The following is a 22710-nucleotide window of genomic DNA, read 5'->3' as shown; positions in this document are numbered from 1 at the left end:
ACGTTAACATATATATTTGAAATGGAATGTTAAATCTTTCTCTCCCCGGCTTCTGTTATTTTCTTTTTTTATATATTTCAAGGGAGATGTTAATGATTATTCTGTATGGATGTGTTGTATGATATGATTTTCTCCCCCCTCTTTTTTTTTGCTTTGTTTTTGCTTCTGTTGTTCATATCGACTTTTTTTTTGTAATTTTTTTTTGAAGTCTGAATGTGTAGCTGAGACATAAGCCCCTGCATCCAACATTCACAAATAATTTTTCTGTGACACCTATTTGTTCTTTAAACTTGCTAGTGAGCTCTCCTGTGTTAGGTATTACAACCTTACAAGGAGGGATGTGAGAACGAGCAATGTTCAAACTTCTTGAGTTTCTCTGTTTTCTCTGCCATGATATTGAGTTCACCTAATTATCTCTCTTGAATGCCAGTGCAGGGGGCAGAGGTTTCTAATATGGGAAATGCACATTTTTGAAGAGGAAAAATGTAGATTTCTCAAAGCAAGCACTCAAATTCACACTTTTCCACCATTAATTACAGTGTGAAAATATTAAAACATTTTAAAGTGCACTTTTTATTAAAAGGACTCCTTTTGCAAATGTGATCACAAGCTTGAGAAAATGCTGTCATGATTGCATCAGGGTTATGAACAGGGCATTTTGGGTTATTCTTGAAGTGCAACAACATTCTCAACTCTGACTTTGGAAATCTAGCCATGATAGGCTACGTAAATCGTTACATAGCCTATCACATGTGTGGGTGTGGTTTTTTTTACTTTTTTTCGCAGCCGGGTAGACGGGGCGCTCCTACCCGGCCTGAATTTTGGCGGTGAGGGATGGGGCGCCTCCCCCCCCTCGCCTGAACTTTGGGGGCAGAAGCGAAGCGCCTCCCCGCCACTGCGAAGCAAGCTGCGGGACGAGGTAAGTCCCGTTCGTCCATCCTTAAACATTTGGAGGAAAAGATGCAACCGAGCAACCCAGCACTCAATGATAAGATGGAGAAGATCTCCACAGCTACCATGTATTTCCCCTTCATGCTCAAGTAAGTGGGAACAAAAGATAGCCAAACGCTGCAAAACACCAACATACTGAACGTGATAAACTTGGCCTCATTGAAACTGTTGGGTAACTTCCTGGCAGGAAAAGCCACAATGAAGCTGATTGTTGCCAGAAAACCCATATAACCCAAGACACAATAAAACATAGTCACGGAGCCCTCGTTACATTCCAGTACAATTTCTTCAAACACTGAGTATAGATCAACATCAGGGAATAGGGGAGAGGTTGCCAACCACACAGCACAAATGCCTGCTTGGATAAGGGAGCAGCCAAGGACTATGGTCATGGCCAGTCTTTTCCCCACCCATTTCCTCATCCTGGTTCCCGGCTTGGTGGCCATGAAAGACAGAACCACAGTGATGGTTTTGGCCAACATGGAAGATATGGCCACAGAGAAGATGATGCCAAAAGCAGTTTGTCAGAGGACACATGTCACTTTCTCAGGATGGCTGATGAATAGCAATGAGGAAAGGAAGCAGAGCAGGAGGGAGATGAGGAGAGTGTAAGTGAGGTTCCGGTTATTGGCTTTGACTATAGGAGTGTTGTGGTGCTTCATAAAGATTCCCAACACCAGAGTTGTGATCAAAGAAAGGGAAAGAGCAAAGAAGAATAAACTGAGCCCCAAAGGTTCTTCATAAGCTAAATATGTTATAATCTTCGGAATGCAGAAGTCATGGTCCTTGTTTGGATACTGATGATTTGGACATTTAAAACAGTCTTCCATGTCTGAAAGGTAAAGTTTAGCTTCAGTTTTCCCAAACCTTCCTTGATGGACCAGCCTTCTCACACAAATAAAGGAATATTGTGTGAATTGCATACATTTATATGAAGTGTGTGTGTTTGCAACAAGGAAGCTCTGGGTCCACTGTGGATACAGTTAGTCTCAATTAAGATGTATAAGAAAGCTGTTCAGCTTAAAATAAATATTGTTAATACTCTGTTGTTAGTCTTTCTATAACACACACACACACACACACACACACACACACTGCCTTGCAGAAGTAGCATTATGCAGTAAGACCACAACATTCAGTGTTGGTCTTATCAAACCAAAGAACCTTTTCCCATATGTTTGCTGTGTCTCCCACAAGCCTTTTGGCAAAATCCAAATGTGATTTTTATATGTCCCCCCGCCCACAACAGCTTTTGTCTCACCACTCTTCCATAAAGCTCATCTTTGTGGAGAGTATGGGTAATAATTGTCCCATGGGCAGTTTCTCCCATGTCAGCTGTGGATCTCTCCAGCTCCTTTAGAGTTACCATTGGCCTCTTCATTGCTTGTCTGACTAACACCCTCCTTACCTGATCACTGAGTTTTGGTGGATGGCCTTCTCTAGGCAGGGCTGCAGTTGTGCCATATTCTTTCCATTTTTAGAATAATGGATTTAACATTGCCCCGGGGGATGTTTATAGTTTAGGATTGGGATATTTTTTATAACCCAACCCTGATTGGTGCTTCTCCAGAACTTTATTCCAGAATTGTTTTGAAACATCTTTGGTCATCAGGATGCTGTTTGTAAAGATATGCTCTCCAACAAACTAGGTCCTTCTAGAAAGAGGGATATTTAATCAGAGATCAGGTGACACTTGAATTGCACACAGGCAGATTCCATTCAACTAATTATGTGACTTCTGAAGACAGTTGGTTGCACCAGAGCTTATTTAGGGGATACACAGCAAAGGGGGTAAATACTTTTGCAATCCAGACTCTTCAGTGTTTTATGTGTACATCATTTAGTAAAATATGCAGATTTTCCCCACTTTGACATTACAGACTTTTTTGTAGGGATGTACGAAAGTGACTTAACTTTTGCAGATTATGTTGATGGTGGGGGGGAGGCGTTCTGTCCCTCCCCCCGGAATCCTCAACAAGGGGGAGGCGATCCATTCCTCCCCCCCGGGATCCTTGATGGCCGGCTGTGCTACACAGCAGCTCTGCGCAGCAGCTGGCCAGGCCCAACCCAGCCCAGAGCTGTCCGCAGCCGGATTTCTGGCTGCGGAGGGCTCTGGGGAAAAAAACAAAACAAAAACTGCATACGCAAATGGCGGTGGCTATGGCCGCCGCCATTTGCGTTCCTTATTTTTGGCCGTCTTAGTCTACATAAATACTTACGTAGACTATGATGGCGAAAATAAAGGGGAACGCAAATAGTGTAGCGGGCACTATTTGCGTCCCTTTTTGATTCACCGTTTTAGCCTGCGTAAATCTTTACATAGGATAAAACGGCAAATCAAAAAGGGACGCAAACAGTGCCTGCTATGCTATTTGCATTCCCCTTTATTTTTGCCATCAAAGTCTACGTAAATATTTACATAGATTAAGACAGCAAAAATAAGGAACGCAAATGGCGGTGGCCATAGCCGCCGCCATTTGCGAACGCGGGTTGTTGTTGTTTTTTTAACTCAGCCATGATAGGCTACGTAAATCTTTATGTAACCTATCACATCGTTTTTTGTTTTTTTTTTAAACCCAGCCATGATAGGCTACGTAAATCTTTACGTAGCCTATCACGTCGTTTTGTTTGTTTGTTTGTTTTTTACAAGACAAATGGCAGCGGTGGCAGCTGGTCGGAAGACCAGCTGCCGCAACTGCTGCTGCCGGAGGTGCCGCCACCTGGAAGATCCGACCCAGATAAGTCTCGTCCTGGGGGGGATCCGCGGGGGGGGCAGGGGGGCAGTAGGGATGTCAGAGAATTTCACCACGAATCTCGGGGAGGCTGAATGCCAGCACATTCGGCCCCACAAAATCGGTGGCAGAACGGTCTGCCACCCCCCCGCCCCCCCGGGACGGGACTTACCTTGGGCGGATCTTCCTGGCAGCGGCAGCTGCTGCAGCGGTTCAGCGGCGGTTTGGCGGTGGCGGCCGTGGGAGCTGGTCTTCCGACCGGCTGCCGCCACCGCCATTCCAGTTAAAATAAAGGAAAAAGTGATAGGCTACGTAAAGATTTACGTAGCCTATCATGGCTAGATTTAAAAAAAACCCGTGATAGGCTACATAAATGTTTACATAGCCTATCACGGCTGATTTAAAAGAAAAAAAAACACGCGCATGCAAATTTGCGTTCCTTATTTTGGCACGTCTTAGTCTACGTGAACATTAACGTAGACTAAGATGGCGAAAATAAGGGGAACGCAAATAGCGTAGCATCTACGCTATTTGCGTTCCCCTTATTTTCGCCGTCTTAGTCTACGTAAATGTTTACATAGACTAAGACATGCCAAAATAAGGAACGCAAATGGCGGCGCCCGTGGACGCTGCCATTTGCGTATGCGCGTTTTTTTCTTTTAAATCAGCCGTGATAGGCTACGTAAACATTTACGTAGCCTATCATGGCTGACTGCAGGGACGCAAATGGCGGCGGCTACGGGTGCCGCCATTTGCGTCCCTGCTAGCCAGCGGCTGGATGTCCGGTCGCTGGCGGAGCCGGCCTTCGGCTTCGCAGAATCCCTGCGGAGCGGAGCCAGCCGGCCAGATTTTTGGGGGGGAGGGATGGAGCACCTCCCCCCTGGCAAGAATTTCGGGGGGAGGGACAGAGCAGCTCCCCCCCACCTCGAATCATTTTCGCTAAAAAGTAAGTGACTTTTGTACATCCCTAGGTGGCAGGCTGTTCCGCCACAGATTTCGGGGGGCCGAATGCACTGGCATTCTTCCTCACCGAGATCCGTGGTGGAATTCTCTGCCATCTCTACTTTTTTGTGTAGAACAGTGACAAGAAATCCTAATTAAATCCATTTTCATTGCAGGGTGTAATATAAGAAAATGTAGACAAGTCAAAGGGGTCTGAATACTTATGGAAGGCACTGTGTATGACAGCCTGTTCCTTGATATCTCCTAAAGCTTGGAATAAAAGGTGAGTGGAGCCTATTTTAGAGCCCCTTGCCATTGTCCATAGAGCTTTATTGGCTGGCATTAGGGATGGACCAAACTGATCAGTGTTTGTTTCTCTCTCTTATTCTTTTCTTTTCTTTTAATTCAAGTTCTTTCTTTCTTTTCTATGATCTTAGCAATTTTGGGCATATCCATATGAATACTGGACTTAAATGAAATTGTCATCAATCTATAGCTAGGATATTAACTATAGGATGAAATAGTATAGAATCCTAAAATTTAATGTGTGTGACGCATTAAAGGCAATGGCATCTACCACTGAGTAGAAATGAATAGATTCCCTATAAATGTTGCAAGCTTTTGAATTCAACTTTGTTTCTTTTCATAATAGCTTCTTAAGCTGAATCACACAGTGCTTTCAAAACCTGATTAAATTTACTGGGCTGTGGATCATAATGAGTAGTAGTGTTAGTAGCAGTGGTGCTAATATGTTGCTGTTGTTGTTATTAACCACCACCTCCTTTGTTTTTGGCTTTCTAGGTGAGGTATAAAAACCTGCTTATTTAGACACCTGTTCATGATTAACATCTTTATTGGATTGGATCCATGCTTTGCATTCCATAGATCGAAGGGCTTCATTGTCAGATGGTGTCTCTGAAAATGTTCATGTTCAAGAGCATCTCACCACTACCACATCTCACCCCATTCAACAGGGTTGCCCAGCCTCTGCATAGGATTTTGGGGGTCTGGAGCAGTAGCATGCTCCTAAAACTGAATCAATTTCATATTATTCATTGCCATCTTCCCTTTACTTTCTGCTGCTTATTTAACTTATATGCAGAGTACATCATGAGAAACTCTGGGTTGGATGAATCAGAGGTCGGAATTAAGATTGCTGGGAGAATTATCAACAACCTCCGATATGCAGACGATACCACCCTAATGGCAGAAAGCGAAGAGGATCTCCAGATCCTCTTGTTGAGGGTGAAAGAGGAGAGTGCAAAAGCTGGTTTGAAACTCAACATTAAAAAAACTAAGATCATGGCATCTGGCCCCATCACTTCCTGGCATATAGAAGGGGAAGAAATGGAAGCAGTGACAGATTTTACTTTCTTGGGCTCCGAGATCACCGCAGATGGAGACTGTAGCCATGAAATTAAAAGATGCTTGCTCCTTGGGAGAAAGCTATGGCAAACCTAGACAGCATAGTCAGAAGCAGAGACATCACCTTGCCAACAATGGTCCATCTAATCAAAGCTATGGTTTTCCCAGTAGTAATGTATGGCTGTGAGAGCTGGACTATAAGGAAGGCTGAGCGCCAAAGAATTGATGCTTTTGAACTGTGGTGCTGGAGAAGACTCTTACGAGTCCCCTGGACTGCAAGGAGGTCAAATCAGTCAATCCTTCCCACTGTATGTACACTCATTAAGATGTCTGTGAGAATCTAGCCTATTCAGTGATTCTTGTCATGTGTAAACTCTACTCATGATGAAAGGAAGCAGGGATGAGCTCACTATCTCCCTCTCCATCACCATTTTCCTTGATTTCTACATGTGGAGGGTCACTCTCTGTGGAGGACGGGCTTCCCTATTTGTGGAACTTCTTCCTGAGAATTTATAATCTGTATTCTTGAAAGGGAATCATGATTTCCATTAGTTAAACATTTATAATCCCATTTATCATTTAGGTGTAACTTTAAGTAAACAGATACATGTTCTCTGGGGGGAGAGGAGGACTGCCAATAGTTTAATGATACAGTTCCTAGGGATGTACAAAACTCTTACCTGGCTTCATGCCAGGCAATCCGGCAGGGGGAGGTGCTCCGTTCTCCCCCCAGAATCCTCTCTGGCCGGCTCCGCTCCGCGGCAACTCTACAGAGCCGCCGGCCGGGGCTGCCCGCAGCCAGACATCCAGCTGCTGGGCTGTGCAGGGACGCAAATGGCAGCTGCCGTAGCTGCCACCATTTGCAGCCCTGTCTTTTGCCATGATAGGCTACGTAAATACTTATGTAGCCTATCATGGCAGACATGGCCACCATTCGAGGAGCACCAGAGCGGCCGACAAACATAGGCTCCATTCCAGGCCCATTTCACACGGTGGTGGGGCGGGTGGCTTCGTTCCACCATGGATTCCAGGGGGCCGAATGCGCTGGCATTCGGCCTCCCTGGAATCTGTGGCAAAATTTTCCAACATCCCTAACAGTTCCCTTTTAGAAAAATAGGGAAATTCAATTAAGAAAAAGCCTGTCAATTTACATCCATAGTTAAGGCTATCTCGTGTTGGCTGAAACTTGACACAAAGAATGCCAGAAAAGCCCAAAGAAGAAGGGTAGACAAAAGTGATGTCTAATTCAATGAATACAATTCTAGTGCCTTTTGGAACCCCCAGGTCCTTCTTCAGGTCAATTTGATATAATTTAATGGGTGTTGTTGTGGTCTCCTCAAACTCCAGTCCCCTATGCGAGCATTTCACTATACCAAATTGGCCTGAAGAAGGACCTGAGGGAGAGGGACCAAAGGGCATTGGAATTGTTTCCACTGAAATAAACATCCTCTTTGTGTAGCCCTCTGCTTTGGGCTTTTCTGGCATTCCTTGTGGGGTTCCCAGTTTGTTGGCTATGTAACTCAAGTAAGCCAGAACACTGGAATCTATGGTTGATGCCAAACTGATGTCCTCTGTGATCACTGATGATGTTCTACAATGTCACAAGGTGTGTCTGCTTACAACATACCCCATCATGCACCTACACATTGTTCAGTGAAGACGCCTCATGTTCTCTTGGTCCTGCACTGCCTCATGAAGCATCTAGTCTTACTGCTCTCACTTTTCAACCCACCCTGCCAGCTGCAGCCTCTGATCGCTTAGAAGGAACACACTGTCATGTTCACAGGAGGATTGCTCTAGCAACAAAGTAAGGTTCATATGCTTCATAAGGCAACAAAGGACAAGGACAATGTGGAGGCAACTTTGCTGGTCCCTGGTCCCAGGGACTCCATATATCCGATTTAGGAAATTTAGGCCTAAAAGACTAGGGAAACATTCAGGTGTACGGAGGATAAGTTGTAAGCAATCAGATATCTCTGCAGGCAGTTATATATTAAATCTGACCCCCCCACGAGTACCATATCCAGGGCTGAAATGTGTAGGGTTACTTCTTGGAATAAAACCTCATATATATCTGCATATAGCACTTATATAGTTAATTTCACAAAAAAATTTTCAGTGGTACTTAAATGCATACTTTTAGGAATGTCACTATTTCTCTTTCTTGTTGGGCAAAATAGAAAGACATCTCATTTTTTTCTTTTTTTAAGGGGAAGAAAACCTGATCCCTGCACTTGTCCTCTGCAGTCTGACTCATCTTATGTCTACATGGATCTATCCTATATGTTCCTTAGGATCGTAAGATAACTCTGTCTATCTCTCACCCATTTGGCTTGAAATCTTCCCTTCTGGACATCGGCTGCAATCATAACAGGAAAAAGGGCTCCCCCTCCTTCATTTTCTTTCTATAACCAGGGTGGCAGTTGTCATTACACACTGAAAAAGACAAAACCTGGGCCATGAGAAGGAGACAAAAATAAAGAATATTACCAAACATATTTGGGGAATTGGCATGCCATTTGTAGTTCAACAGTTAAAGAAAGAGGATGTTGTAGAAAAAAGTGTCCTCAAGATTCTGGAGAAAATACGCCATGTGAAGCATAGCTTTCCTATGCATGGCATGTTATATCACTGCAGTGCTTGGCTTCGGTAATAAAGATTGAGACAATGATGTTCTATTCTATGAGTTTCTATCTGAACGTGTGTAGTTGTTACATACGCCATTATGTTCCGTATCCACTCCATGTATGCATCTTTCCCTAATCTAAATAAATTAAAAACCTCCTAAATGTCTACTTCTATCTTGTTGTTCAGGATGTATATGACTTCTTTCCCTTCTTTCGATTCTGTCCAGCTTCTTCATTCAATTCTCAAGGTGAAGTGGTTACTTTCAACATAACTGAACCATAGATCCCAGCAAAGCATATTCCAGGGCAAATGAAACATCCTTACTTATCTTTTATCTAAATGTAAACTGTATCCTTGGTTGTTCAGGAGCTTGCAATTAAATTTCTAAAATGTTATTCCAGTAGGTTGTCCCCATACTAAGTATCAAATGCAATCAAGTTCCACAATTAAAAACATCCATACATAATCAGGGAGTCAATGGGTTGGGTTGAAAGTTGTACCTGGGCTGGAGGAAGTGGAGTTTCCCCTGCCCCTCTCCTTGACTGTCCCTCTACCCCATGCAATTGCTACACAGAGGGTTGATGGACCATACTGAATGGGTTTTGCTCTGGTGTGGTAGGTCTGGGAGGGAAAATTCCATCAAAATTGGAGAGAACTGCCTTCTTTGAGTTGAGATTGTCTCATGCAAGGTGTCTCTACCTGATGTTGGAGAATCCCCCTTCCTCCCACACTCAATTGTACCCCATTCATCAGTATTCCCTGACCCTCTATGTAACAGAGGTGGAGCATAGGGTTGGGATGTTGGACAATTCCACAATGGAACCAAATGAGTTAACATTGTCATGAATTCAACCTGTGGTTTCCACAGTGAACTGGCTTTTCCTCTTTTGGGTGGTTTTGCAGTCTTGTGGACCAGTTTTGTTTTGTTTTGTTTTAACTTTCCTCAATTTTGCATAAATTTCATCTAGAGAAATACTCAAATTATAAAAAAGGCCAATAATGCACAGTTCTTCTATAGCCTAAAGTGTGAAAATAAACATCTTGGGGGAATTTGCACACTTTTGCACATGCAAATTTGTTCAGTTGTACATTCACACAAATAAGAATTTGTGCGAATTTGGAAACAACAACAAAAAAAGCTCATTCTATAGATGGGCTGACAATGGAACTGAAGACAAAACACAGACAGAATGGATTTCACACAATCCGTACATCCCTAGCATAGGTGTGGCTAAATCTGCTTTTGCCAACCTATCTGTATGGATCTAAATCTGTATCTAACCCAGTATTTTTAAAGATCTTAAAGTTGTAGAATGAATTTTCCTTCACAATTTCCAGGAGGAATGTGGTTCAGTTAGGGATGTCATGGACACCCAACTGGGTCCGGGAGTCTGTTGGGCTCCCCCCCACCCACACGCCAGACCATGCCCACTAAGACCCTGGCTTCGCTCACCCCTTCTTGTGCCCACCCAGATGCTCCCTGCGCTCATCTGGACCTGTCTGGCAAGCACCCATCATTTTGCTGACTTTTTTTTTTTTTAACAAAAAAAAGGGTACTCAGAAAAAAATGCACATCTTTAAATATGCACACATTTGGGCTGGGAAATGTTCATCTACACAATATTAGAGGCATTATGAGAGGGTTCCAGTGTTGGTCCAGGGGGACTCAAGCAATCCTGGACAGGGGTGGATTCATACATCCCTAGGTTCAGTATTTGCTCTGGATTGGAACATTTTTGAAACTACTTGCAGTGATACCCTACCTGGTTAAAACTCTTGTGCCATGTGATGGCATCTTCATTAATAGTGAATAATTTTGCCTGTGGACCCACATTTCCAACATTCACTCTTTGAAAGGACTGGTTTGGGAAAGTGACCCAGTTTATAATATCAAATCCAGCTACCAATTCTCTGCTCAAGTCAAAAGAAAACTCATCCCCAACACTGTTGTTAAATGATAAGTATTTTAGAAAGTGGTGGATCTAGAATCATAAAGAAAAGATAATTTTTTCAAGAACATGTCAAGAGATTGCATATACAACTATCCCATATTGAGGTGGAAAGTTGAATTAAAATCAGTTTAACTAGCCCAGCCCTGTCTACTCCACCTGGCAACAGTATTCATAAGAACAACATCAGAACATAAAAAGAGCCATACTGGATCAGACCAAGGGTCCATTTCATTCAGCATTTTGCTCACACAGTGACCAACCAGGTCCACATAGGAAACCCACAAGCAAATTCCCCATATTCGTCTTTATTTTAATGAGCGACTTTCTCAACAAATTGCATTGGGCTATATTTCAGGCTTTTGTATCTACGCTAGAATAAAAATGGGGGAAAGACTTAGCTGCTAGACATTTATTTAAAGTAATGTCTGTTTTGGCCCTTAAAGGTGCCATTTTATTTGGTATCTCTTTCCTCATTCCTTAGTCAAAGAAAGGATCTAGAAGGATGTACAGGAAATGATGGATCCTGTTACAGCAATAAATATGCTGCTCTCTCATATTTGCCTGCTGAGGCCATTACCTGCCATGGCTGTTGATCCTGAATGTTCACCATTCCTGTCTGTCTGGGGCTGTTTGCCTGCATGGCATGTAAAGCATGGGCCACAGCATAGACAGCATTGTAGATGTTGTAGCTGTGGCCAGTCATGCTCATTTCAAAAAAAGCTCCTGAAAGGCTCCCAAGCTTCTCCTCCCCAGTGCAGGTGTTCTCAGCTGTTGTGCCCGTCAGTTGATTTGGAATGCCGCAGTTGAATGTCTGTTCCCAGAACACCCTGATAAATCCATCTTCTTTGGTCCCCAGATGGTTTCTGGTCTGAAGAAAACTTTGGAATCCTAACACTTCCTCTGAGTGACTGGTGAAGGCCAGAGCACCATGCATGGTTTTCATATCCCAACTCTTTTGATAAGGCTCCAGTTGGACTGTCAGAATCCACAATTTCCCTTCAGGTGTCATGATATTCTCTTCCAATTCTGGCAGATACAACAACCATCTGAAATTTATTATATCTTCTTCATAGACAGTCACTGCATTGGCATTGCTTTTCATCGAAACAATGTAAATCCCCATCAACCAACTCATTGCTTCAGAAAGTTCATTGATGTAAATTTTCTTGATTCTTTCTATGAAGGCAAAACAGATGTGGCTTTGGGGAAACATTCCACTCATTGACCTCACAAAGCTATCTCCATTCTCGTCATTTTTGGCAATAACCCCAACCCATGTCCATCTGAAGTACAATAGCAGGTGGAGAATCCCTGTAATTTCATAGGCTTCATTTGGGATCATTTGGTAGAGGGAAGAAGTTTCCGTTTTATCATTCATCAGTGGAACAGAGCCATATGTAAACTATGGAGAGAGGAAATGGATGGCTTGGAGTAAAGGGAGGGAAAGAGAAGCAAATAGTTTCAAAAGGAAATATGTTTACTTTTGCTCCCCGTAATATTTAGGGAAGAGGGAAAATTGTAATGTCTACTCCTAATTATCAAGTTGCTCAATGTAGGATTTTTTAAAAACATAGTTTTATAATTCAACACTAATAAAAATAATCTGAGCATGTGCAGTTTTGCATTTTGAACTCACTTAAATCATAGCGCCACCATGACTATGGGAATATAATGGAGTCTGCTTCTGCTGCCCAGATGTCCTCATCACCTGCCACTCTTTTGGTGGTCATTTGGGTAGTCCATGGGCTGCAGTGCCCTCGACTTTGGCCCCAAGTTCCAGCCATTGCTGCACCACTCATTGCAGTGTCAGTCATGGTTATCTATGATAATATGATTTACTGTATTTTAGAGTGGTTCCACTCCTACCTGCAGGGACAATTCCAGATAGTGGTAGTGGGGGATTCCTGTTCTACCCCATAGCTATTAAGCTGTGAGGTGCCATAGGGTTCTATTCTATTCCCCATGCTGTTCAACATCTATAAGTATGAAGCCGTTGGGAAAGGTCATTAGGAGTTTGGGGGTGGGGTGCCACCAGTACGCTGATAATGCTCAGGTCTACTTCTCCTTGTCACTGGAGTCAGTGGTAAAGGTACTGGACCAGTGCCTGGAGGCTGTAATGGGCTGGATGAGGGCCAATAAACTGACGCTAAGTCCTGACAAGATGGAAGCTGTGTGGTTTGATGGTTCCTGTGTCTGGGAATTGGGTACATGACCTGTTCTGGATGAGGTTGCACTCCCCCTGAAGGAGCAGGTGCATAGCTTGAGTGTACTCCCAGATCCATCCCTGTCACTGGAGCCCCAGGTGGACTCTGTGGCTTGGAGTACTTGGGGCCAGCTTCAGCTGATCCACCAGCTCTGGCCTTTCCTGGACAGGGATAACCTAGCCTCAGTAGTACATGTGCTGGTAACTTCCCAATTAGACCACTGCAATGCATTTTAAGTGGGACTTCCCTTGAAGACAACTCAGAAGTTGCAGCTAGTATAAAATGCAGTCATTAGACCACTGACTGGAACATCTCATAAAATCATATAACACCAGTTTTGAAGGAATTGCATTAGCTGTCAATATGCTTCTGGTCGGAATTTTAGGTTTTGGTGATGACAGTTAAAGCCCTAAGCAGCTTGGGACCTTGATATTTGAGGGTGCACCTCTCCCTATATGTGCCTGCCTGAAGACTGGGATCTGTTGGAGGGGTCCTTCTCTGAGTCCCACCAGTGTGAGACATACACTATGATTGGACGTGGGAGACGTCCTTCTCTCCAGTAGCACACCGGTTGTGGAATGCCCTCCCCTTGGAGGCCTGATTGGCGCAGACACTGGTTTCATTTCGGCGCAAAGTGCACTTCTTTGGGAATGCATTTAGCCCTTAAAGGCTTTTACAAAAGCCTTTAAGGGCTAAATGCATTCCCAAAGAAGTGCACTGTTTTAACTGCTTTATCATTTTAGATTGTAATTGGTATTAGCTTGTTTAATGGTTTAATGTGTTTTTAGGTGTTTAAATTCTTTATTGTTTTATACTGCTTAAATTGATTTTATCTGTACGCCGCTCTGAGATCTTAATGATATAGGGTGGGATACAAATGATTTAAATAAATAATATAAATAAAATAAATGTGAATGCAAATTATTTCCTATTTACCTTTTAAAAATGTATTAGAACAACCAGCATGTTCTGTATTTCTTGTGATAAGGCACTGCTCAGAGATAGAAAATAAATCTCTTTCTCAAGTCTGCATTGGAAGAAAATCATAGGTTAGTAAACAGTTTGATAGAGGTAGAAATTCCATAGGAGCAGCGAGTGCTGCTACCCTCTGGGGTAGTTCCGGCCCTGTGGACAGAGAGGCAGGTAGATAACGTAGATGTGTATAGACTTGGTTGTTTGTTCTGTATGCCTTCTGCACACCAACCCAGAAGGAACCGTCCCAGTAAGTACCAATGTTCCCTTCTCCAGGGAGGTGAGAGGAAAGCATCCAACAATGGATATGCTCATGCTATTGTCCAATTCAGGTAGGAAAGCAATTGAACACACAGTCTATTGCTGTACAACTATCTTCCCAAGGACTCTTCTTTCAAGGAGACATCCATCATATGCATCGATTTTATGGTGTCTGGTAAAAGAATGTGGGTTTTGCCATGTCTCCACCATAGTTATCTCAGCTAAGGATGTGTTGGTGCTTAAGGCTGCTGGAGTGGCTGCTGATCTTCTTGAGTGTGCTTTGATCTTAAGAGGTTTAGTATGGCATGAAGCCTCGTACACTAAAAATATGCATTCTTTTAACCACCTAGCTAGGGTGGGTCTAGATATGTTCTTCCCCAATGGAGGTGGGGTGGTAAGAAAAGAATAGTGATCCTGATAGTCTGAAGGACTTTGTGCATTGATATTCAATGTCTTGCAAAAGTTTCCCCTGCCCCCTTTTCCACATTTTGTTGTGTTAAAACCTGGAATGAAAATGGATTTAATTAGGATTTCTTGTCACTGCTCTACACAAAATAGTCCATAAATGTGGAAATATCAACATATTTTACAAAGTTATTTACAAATAAAAAACTGAAAAGTCTGGATTGTATAAGTCTTCACCCCCTTTGCTGTGACACCCCTAAATAAGCTCTGGTGCAACTGATTGCCTTCACATAATTACATAATTAGTCACATAATTAGTTGACTGGAGTTGAACTGCATGGAACTCAAGTGTCACGTGATCTCAGATTAAATACACCTGTTTCTGGAAGACGCCAGAGTTTGTTGGAGCTTAACAAACAGCATCCTGAAGACCAAGGAGCTATCAAAACAAATATGGGATGAAGTTCAGGAGAAGCACCAATCAGGGTTGGGTTATAAAAAATATCCCAGACAATGAACATCCCCTGGGGCACTGTTAAATCCATTTTTGGAAAATGGAAATATGGCACAACCACAGTTCTGCCTAGAGAAGGCCATCCAGCAAAACTTGGTGACTGGGTAAGGAAAGCATTAGTCAGATAAGCAATCAAAAAGCCAATGGTAACTCTGAAGGAGCTGGAGAGATCCACAGCTGAGACAGGAGAAACCTTCCATGAGACAACTTTCACCAAGATGCTCCCCAAAGCTGTGCTTTATGGAAGAGTGGCAAGAAGAAAAACCCCATATCAAATCACATTTGGATTTTGCCAAAAGCATGTTGGAGACACAGCAAATATGTGGGAAAAGGTTCTCTGGTCTGAACTTTTCGGCCTTACCAAGATCAACATGCACTAACCTGGTGCTCATCGCCCTCAGAACACCACCCCCATGGTGAAGCTCTTTCTTTGAGTGCAGATTGTGTCATGTAAAGTGCATCTACCTATTGTTGGAGAACCCCCCTTCCTCCCAAACCAAATCCTGCTGCATACAGCAGGATCTCCAGATCCTCCATGTAACAGAGGTGGGGCATATGGTAGGGATGTCAGAGAATTCCACAATGAAACCAAATGAGTTCAGATTTTCATGAATCCAACCTGCAAATTTCACAGCACACTGGCTTTCCCCCTTTTTTTCGGGGGGGGGGGGATTTTAACAGGAGGTGTAGTCCATAGATGCAACACCCCAGTTCTGAGCCTTGATCAGATCCCATGTGCTCAGGGTTCAATTTTCTCCCAGGAGAGGACAATGTGCTCCATAGTGGCAATGCCCAGACTCCCTCAGCCTCGATCAGATCCCATACAGTTGAGCTCTGATTCCTCCTCTCTCCATCAGTGATCATGATCAGGTGGTTGAGACCTGCAAACTGTTGCTCACTGGGTTGCTCCTTTCAATTGCAGGATACAAAATTGCACCTCAAGAGGAAGGTGAGGACTTGTCTTTGGAAGGATTCCTGACAAAACTGAGATAGCTTGCTGCTTCCTCCCTCCCACCCCCGAGAAGAGCCAGGAGGAGGAAATCACAGTAAAAAAGTAAGGGAGGAAAAAGAAGGAAGGTTTGTTTTCGGTGTGGGTTTTTTGGTAAAGAAAAGGCTTTCAGGATTGAAGTTGTGGAAAAGAGAGGTAATAGTTCAGTATTGTATCAGTAAAAGTAGAATCTTGAATAGATGAGGAGATGAGAGATAACTCTTATCATGGGAAAAAAGGAGAGATGAATTGGGACAAGGAAGAACCTGGGACCGGTATATCATTCAGAAATTTGTCACATGGTCCCTGGTTTTCCTGAGTGATAGCGGAAGTTAAACTATTGTGGGATGCCTTCCTCACTCCAACCTGGGAAAGAGGCTCCCATTTTCCTGTTGTATTCTAAGGGTGGCTTAGAAAGTTGTTTGCATTTATTTTGGTGGTGTGTTTGAGCTTACCTTGTCATTGAGAGGGTGCTGTATCTGGTGGTGGGTTTTGGGTTTGGGTGTGCTTTTTGTGTGTCTGTGTTACACAACTTGACATCACTGTGCAGCTCCCTCCACCCTCTGTAACTAGAGTTAGTACAAGAGCCCTGCACCCAACCCAAGCGAATATCTAAGAACATGTTCATTCTCTTCTGAGTTTTCTTTTTCCAAAAGCAATTCCTTTTTCATCAAATGAAATGAGAGTGGTGAAATATGGAGAAGAAAATTCTGTCAGAGCACTAAGGTAGTTCACTCCTAGAAAATAGCCCCTGGTGAAACAAGAGTTGTTGTCTCACCTCTCTTCCACTCCAAGATAAGTAATCATAGAGGCCTTACTTCAGAGTAAGTCTGACTGAACTTAGTTCAGTTGTTTTAAAATAATTTATTATCACTGTATTATTATGAAGATCATTTTATTATTAATAACAGTTTATTTATTATTTATTATAAGTATGTATATATCACTTTTCTGCACACCAGGGCCCTCAATGAAATGTATAATGAAATCCAATAAAAGCACAACACTAGAAATAAAACAAACAAACAAAAAACATCAAGAGAACATTCTTTAAGAACCTGAACTCTACTTGAACTTCCCTCCAAAATGAAAACAAATATAGAATTGGGATAAAATAGAGACAGGATTTATATATTAAAATATGTGCTTTTAGTTCATGGATGAGTTATCTTTTTCAAATGTGTGTATTATTGTACATAGTTCTGAGGTGAATCCATCCTTCTTTTTATGTAAGCCATAATAACTATACGCCATAACAAAAAACATAAACTGAACATACACAGTGCTTCAGATTGATGCCCTGGATTGTGCTTATACAGAAGTGCAATAGACACCCATAACCTGCAAAATATTGTGCATAGAAATCAGATCTGCCAATTAGACAGATCTAATTGTCTAATTGGCAGCTCCTTGAACTTTGTTTTCTTATCCAGAAAGCTACTGCATAAGGGTGTTTACACAAACCCAAAGTGTCTAGCTTTCAGAGGCTTGCCCTTTCTGAATTATATGGGAAAATCACTGAGCATCAAAACTCTTCAGTGGGAAACTGATTGCTTCTCCCTAGTCTAACATTTACAAAGTCACTCATGCAGTTTTAGTTACTTGACTGTATTCTGAAAAATGAGACATATCATACCTGCCTTACTTTACTACTAATTCACATGCTACTGATTCTCAGTCTATTATATGGCTAGATCTTTGTTATCTATACAAATCCAATTTGCTATTATACTGAATGTAAAGACTCTAAACTTATTGAAAAAGGAAGCTGTTCAACAAACACAGATATCATACCGCATGTCTTAAAACCCTGCTTTGTTCTCAAAAAGAGTAACTTTGCTGATACCTCATGTGCATGGCTGTATATTTGTCTCAAAACATGCCCTATTCTATATCAATTGCACAAAATCACATCTGGTTGGATAGAAAAGGAAGTTCAAATCACTGAATGCTTCCCAGGCTGACACCCACACATCCTACCTGTGGAATTTTGTAGGTGCTCAAGATGTTTGCCATGTGGAGGGAGGTTGCCGAGTTAAGAGCCGCAATGACAGCCATCAGTTTGTTCTGGATGCTGCACTTATAGTTTGGGATGAATCTCTTGTGTGTTGAGAGAAGTTCCATTGTGCTATGATAGGTCCAGTGTGCAATGGAGTAGCTTTCATACATGTGGAAGCCCAAGGTGACGTTGGGTAAGATCTGGTGGTTTTCATTGATCTCTTTCACAGCATATACCAGAGCTAGGGCATGTTGGTAGTTCTTAGGCAACATGCTACAATGAGAGTTGCCTGTCATACAGCATCTATTTCAGAAGATACTACTCACCATACTATCTCAGTTAATTTATTTAGAAAAAGCTATGTACCAAAACATGTATGTCTGCTTACAGGCACCAAATTATTAAGGGTAGTTAAAACAAAAAGGGATTGTGAAGAGCTCCAAAAGGTTTTCTCCAAAGTGGGAGAAAGAGCAACAAATTGGAAAAAAAAACCCACAATGGTGCGAAAAATCCCAACTTCACATATAAGCTGATGGGATTGGAGCTAACAGTGACTGACCAAGAAAGAGATCTTGGGGTTGTGGTGGTCATATTCATGAAAATGTTGACCCAGTGTGTGGCTGAGTTGAAAAAGTCAAATCCATATTAGGCATAAGTAGGAAAGTAATGTAAAATAACACTACCAATATCGTATTGCCCTTATAACAATCTATGATGCAGCCACAGTTTGAATATTGTGTATTGTTCTGGTCACCACACCTAGAAAGGATACTTTAAAGTTGGAATGATGCAGAAAAGGGCAACTATAATATCAAGAAGATGGAATGACCTATGTTGAAATGTTACATTGGGCTGGTTTGCACGGCCACCATGGGTTAAACAGGATACTGCACCTTCTTTAAGTCATGGTGTGTGCTGGTGCCATTTACCAAAACATCCACCGGGGGGGGAGGGGGCTTGTTGTCTTGTCCAAACCCAGGTGGTTTGACTTATTGGAGAGGTAACAACTCTCACATAACCCTGGGCTAGCTCAGAGTTATTGTGCGAACCAGGTCATTGACTGGAACTGTTGAGCATAGAGAAAATTGGAGTGAGGGGTGATATGATAGAGAATTACAAATTTTGCATGTTATGGAGAATGTAGATCATGAGGATTTTTCTCTCTCTTTCATAATAGTAGAACCCAGGGTCATCTCATTAAGCTGATTGGTGGGAAATTCAGAAGAGATATGAGGAAGTACTTCTTCACACAGCACACAGTTACATTAAGGATAAACAATCACAGGAAGTTGTGATGGCCACCAATTTGTATGGCTTTAGAAGCAGATTAGAGAAATTCATGGACAATAAGGGAGTGAGCAGCTACAAGCCTGGTGGGCTACATCGTACCACCAGTATCAGTGCCACTATGTCTGTATGTAACAGTTGCTGGAGAGTGCAAGTGGGTTGGTGCTATTGTACTCACGTCCTACTTTGGGGTTTGTCACTGGCACCTGATTGGCCACTTCATGTACAGAATTATGAGCTGGCTGGACCCTTATTTGGATCCTGCCTGGTTCATTTTATGGTATTAGGTTGTGGTGGTGGTGGTGTGTGTGTGTGTGTGAATTCATATGGCAGACAGTTAAAGGCACACACATTTCTACTGGTTTAGTTTATGTCCTTTTAGCTGTATTATATTAGGATTGTTTAAAAGCAAATATTTAAGAGGGTGTTTCCTTCTAATGACCAAAATGTAAGGTATACAAACATCCTTAATATCTCAAAAAGGAAATTATTTTGAGACTGTTAAAACTTGAAAATGTATTTCAATGAAAGAACAAGTTCCAGATCAGTTGTCAGAATAACAATTCATTAATCACTGAATACATTCCTAGCCGAAATCCTAATATATCTGGTATGGTCAGGCAATTGATGGAGTTAATAACAATGGCAATGGGAAAAGATTCTAAATTTAGGTGTAAATTGAGTGTTTAGCTGCTATCTGACACACAGACAGTGCAATGTACCTGTGGTACTGTCCAGTGGGGTTTGCATCTGAGTAGACACAGATAGCGTTGCACTCTTAAACATTAAAACTGCACATCTCTGCACATAAGAGAATTAGAGAAATTTTCCTTCCAGTAAAATGGAATGTTGCAATACTGTTGCAATACTGTTTCCTCCTTTATTATAGATACATTTTCTTGGAACATTACAGATGGAAAAATCAGTTCATGCAATGCTGTAGTTAAACCTAATCTATACACCTGGCCTATCCAGACAGATATTCATTATGAAAAGTGGGTTTGTGTGTGTGTGTGGGGGGGAAACTTACAGAGTGTCTCCAATCAGTTCTGTGAAGGTGTTTCTGTGTTCTGTGAAGTCATTCAGGTCATCCGGCATTAAGATCTGAGAAGTAATACCACCAATGATCAAATCACCAGGTTGCAAATACCTGTGAAGAATAGTGAGAGGATCACCAGTGTGGCATTTTTCTGTATGAGATATGGATGCCACACAAAGCAGTAGCATCTGTTGCAAAATCAGTAATAACACCATCCTAAATGCAAATCTTCTTTCAATATTTCCCCTCTTAATGTTTTCCCACTACCCTTAGAGCTTCAAATAGTACACCAGACTAGCCATTCATCCTACACTTAATCTGTTCTGCAGCCTGGAGTATAAATAAAGTATCATAAATCAGGATGAAGTAAAGGAGGAAAGAGTATTGCAATTTGCCTCTGCCTTGTCTCCCTCACCAGGTAGGAACAGTACAGGGAATACATTCCCCATGAACTCCTTGTTTATTTTTTCCCCCTGAAGCCAGTAGGGCATAGAAAGGGTTCCCGAGAAGGAATAGGACTAATCACAGGTGTTGTTTTTTTTTAATAAATATACAGTAGGAGGGAAAACAGGTACCTGCTCAAAGTATGTTTTCTCTGTGAAATGTTGAAGAAAACATATTTATTACTTCCAAGTCTTTGCTGGAATACTCATGAATCATATGTGAAAAAATGTATGGGCTTATGCTTACACTAACCACAGTGAGAAAATGACATCAGTAAAGTAGAGGAAGAAATTATATTCATTGTTGTTGTTGTGTTTTGTTTTTAAGTGATTATTATTATTATTATTATTATTATTATTATATTCCCCAGTACTGGGACACAAGGCAGCTTACAAAAATTAAAACATAGGCTTAAAACCAGACTGAAAGCTTTCTTGGGTTAACTCATTCTCCACAAAGCCAAGAACAATAAAGGGAAAACTTCCAAATCCATATACTGTGTGTGTGTGTGTGTGTGTGTATAGATATATATGTATATTTGCAGCACAACAGTAACAACAATAACAAAAAGAAATCAAAAACAGAAAAAGTTATCATAAAACATGTCAATACAAAGAAGTCATTGACATCTCCCTTGATATAAGGGAAAGAATACAAGGGGGGGGGGATTTAACACTTCAATTTCAAATATATACATTAATATACATTAATATTTGTCATAGTCATGGAGCCCTCATTACATTCCAGTACAATTTCTTCAGTCACTGAGTAAATGTCAACATCAGGGAATGGGGGAGAAGTTGCCAACCACACAGTACAAATGCCTGCTTGGATAAGGGAGCAGCCAAGGACTATGGACATGGCCAGTCTTTTCCCCACCCATTTCCTCATCCTGCTTCCCAGCTTGGTGGCCATGAAAGACAGAACTACAGTGATGGTTTTGGCCAACACAGAAGATATGGCCATAGAGAAGATAATGCCAAAAGCAGTTTGTTGGAGGACACATGTCCCTTTCTCAGGATGGTTGATGAATAGCAATGTGGAAAGGAAGCAGAGCAGGAGGGAGATGAGGAGAGTGTAAGTGAGGTTCCGGTTATTGGCTTTGACTATAGGAGCGTTGTGGTGCTTCATAAAGATTCCCAACACTAGAGCTGTGATCAAAGAAAGGGAAAGAACAATGAAGACTAAACTGTGCCCCAAAGGTTCTTCATAAGCTAAATATGTTATAATCTTCGGAATGCAGAAGTCATGGTCCTTGTTTGGATACTGATCATTTGGACATTTAAAACAGTCTTCCGTGTGTGAAAAGTGAAAGCTTAGTCTCTGTTTTCTCAAGGTTCCCTTGATGGATCATGCTTTTCACAAACAAAACCATATTGTGTGGAGAAAAAATGATTACCATAAACATTTTATGGGAGTAGATAGATAGACAGACAGACAGACAGATAGGACAGAGAGACAGAGAGAGAGAAAGACAGAGAGACAGAGACAGATGGAGACAGAGAGAGAGGGAGAGAAATACAGAGGGAGAGACAGAGAAGGGAGAGATGTTGGTGTAAATGGGTCCCCCACCCTTGCAGGAGGGAAGTAATGTTGTGAGTTCAAAGCTAACCAGGACATGATCTGACCATGACAATGGGGTTACTCCCCCTCATTTTCAGATTAGTCATCTCACAGCTTGGAGCAAGAACCAAGGGTATGTCCTACTTCATGTGTTGGGCCGATGACAAACTGAGACAGCTCCATGCTCCAGACAGCTGGGGCTCCAGAGACAGACTCAGCATGGAAGTTGAAGTCACCCAGAATTACTGTCCTGGGTTCCTCCAACACCACACTTGAGACTGCTGATCCTGGGGGGAATCTGCCTGCAGGGAGAGGTGATCCATCCATCTCTCCCCCCAAAATCCTCTTTGGCCAGCTCCACTCTGTGGCGATTCCATGGAGCCGGCCACTGGCTCTCTATCACCAGCGATACGGCCGATCGTCATTGCCGTACCATATCACTAGGTTAAGGGCTGACTCCGGAC

General features: G+C 42.2%; 1 pseudogene; it reads right to left on the bottom strand.

Moving 5' to 3' along the window:
• Positions 1-311: 311 nt before the first annotated feature.
• LOC146341816 (vomeronasal type-2 receptor 26-like) lies at positions 312-22671 on the bottom strand (annotated as a pseudogene).
• Between the last annotated feature and the right edge of the window lie 39 nt (positions 22672-22710).

Source organism: Heloderma suspectum, chromosome 6 (genome assembly GCF_057233095.1).
Source record: "Heloderma suspectum isolate Gila_16-S chromosome 6, 16-S_ref, whole genome shotgun sequence".
Taxonomy (NCBI): Eukaryota; Metazoa; Chordata; class Lepidosauria; order Squamata; family Helodermatidae; genus Heloderma; species Heloderma suspectum.
The sequence above is the reverse complement of the archived record's forward strand: the minus strand, read 5'-3'. Positions and strand labels throughout refer to the sequence as shown.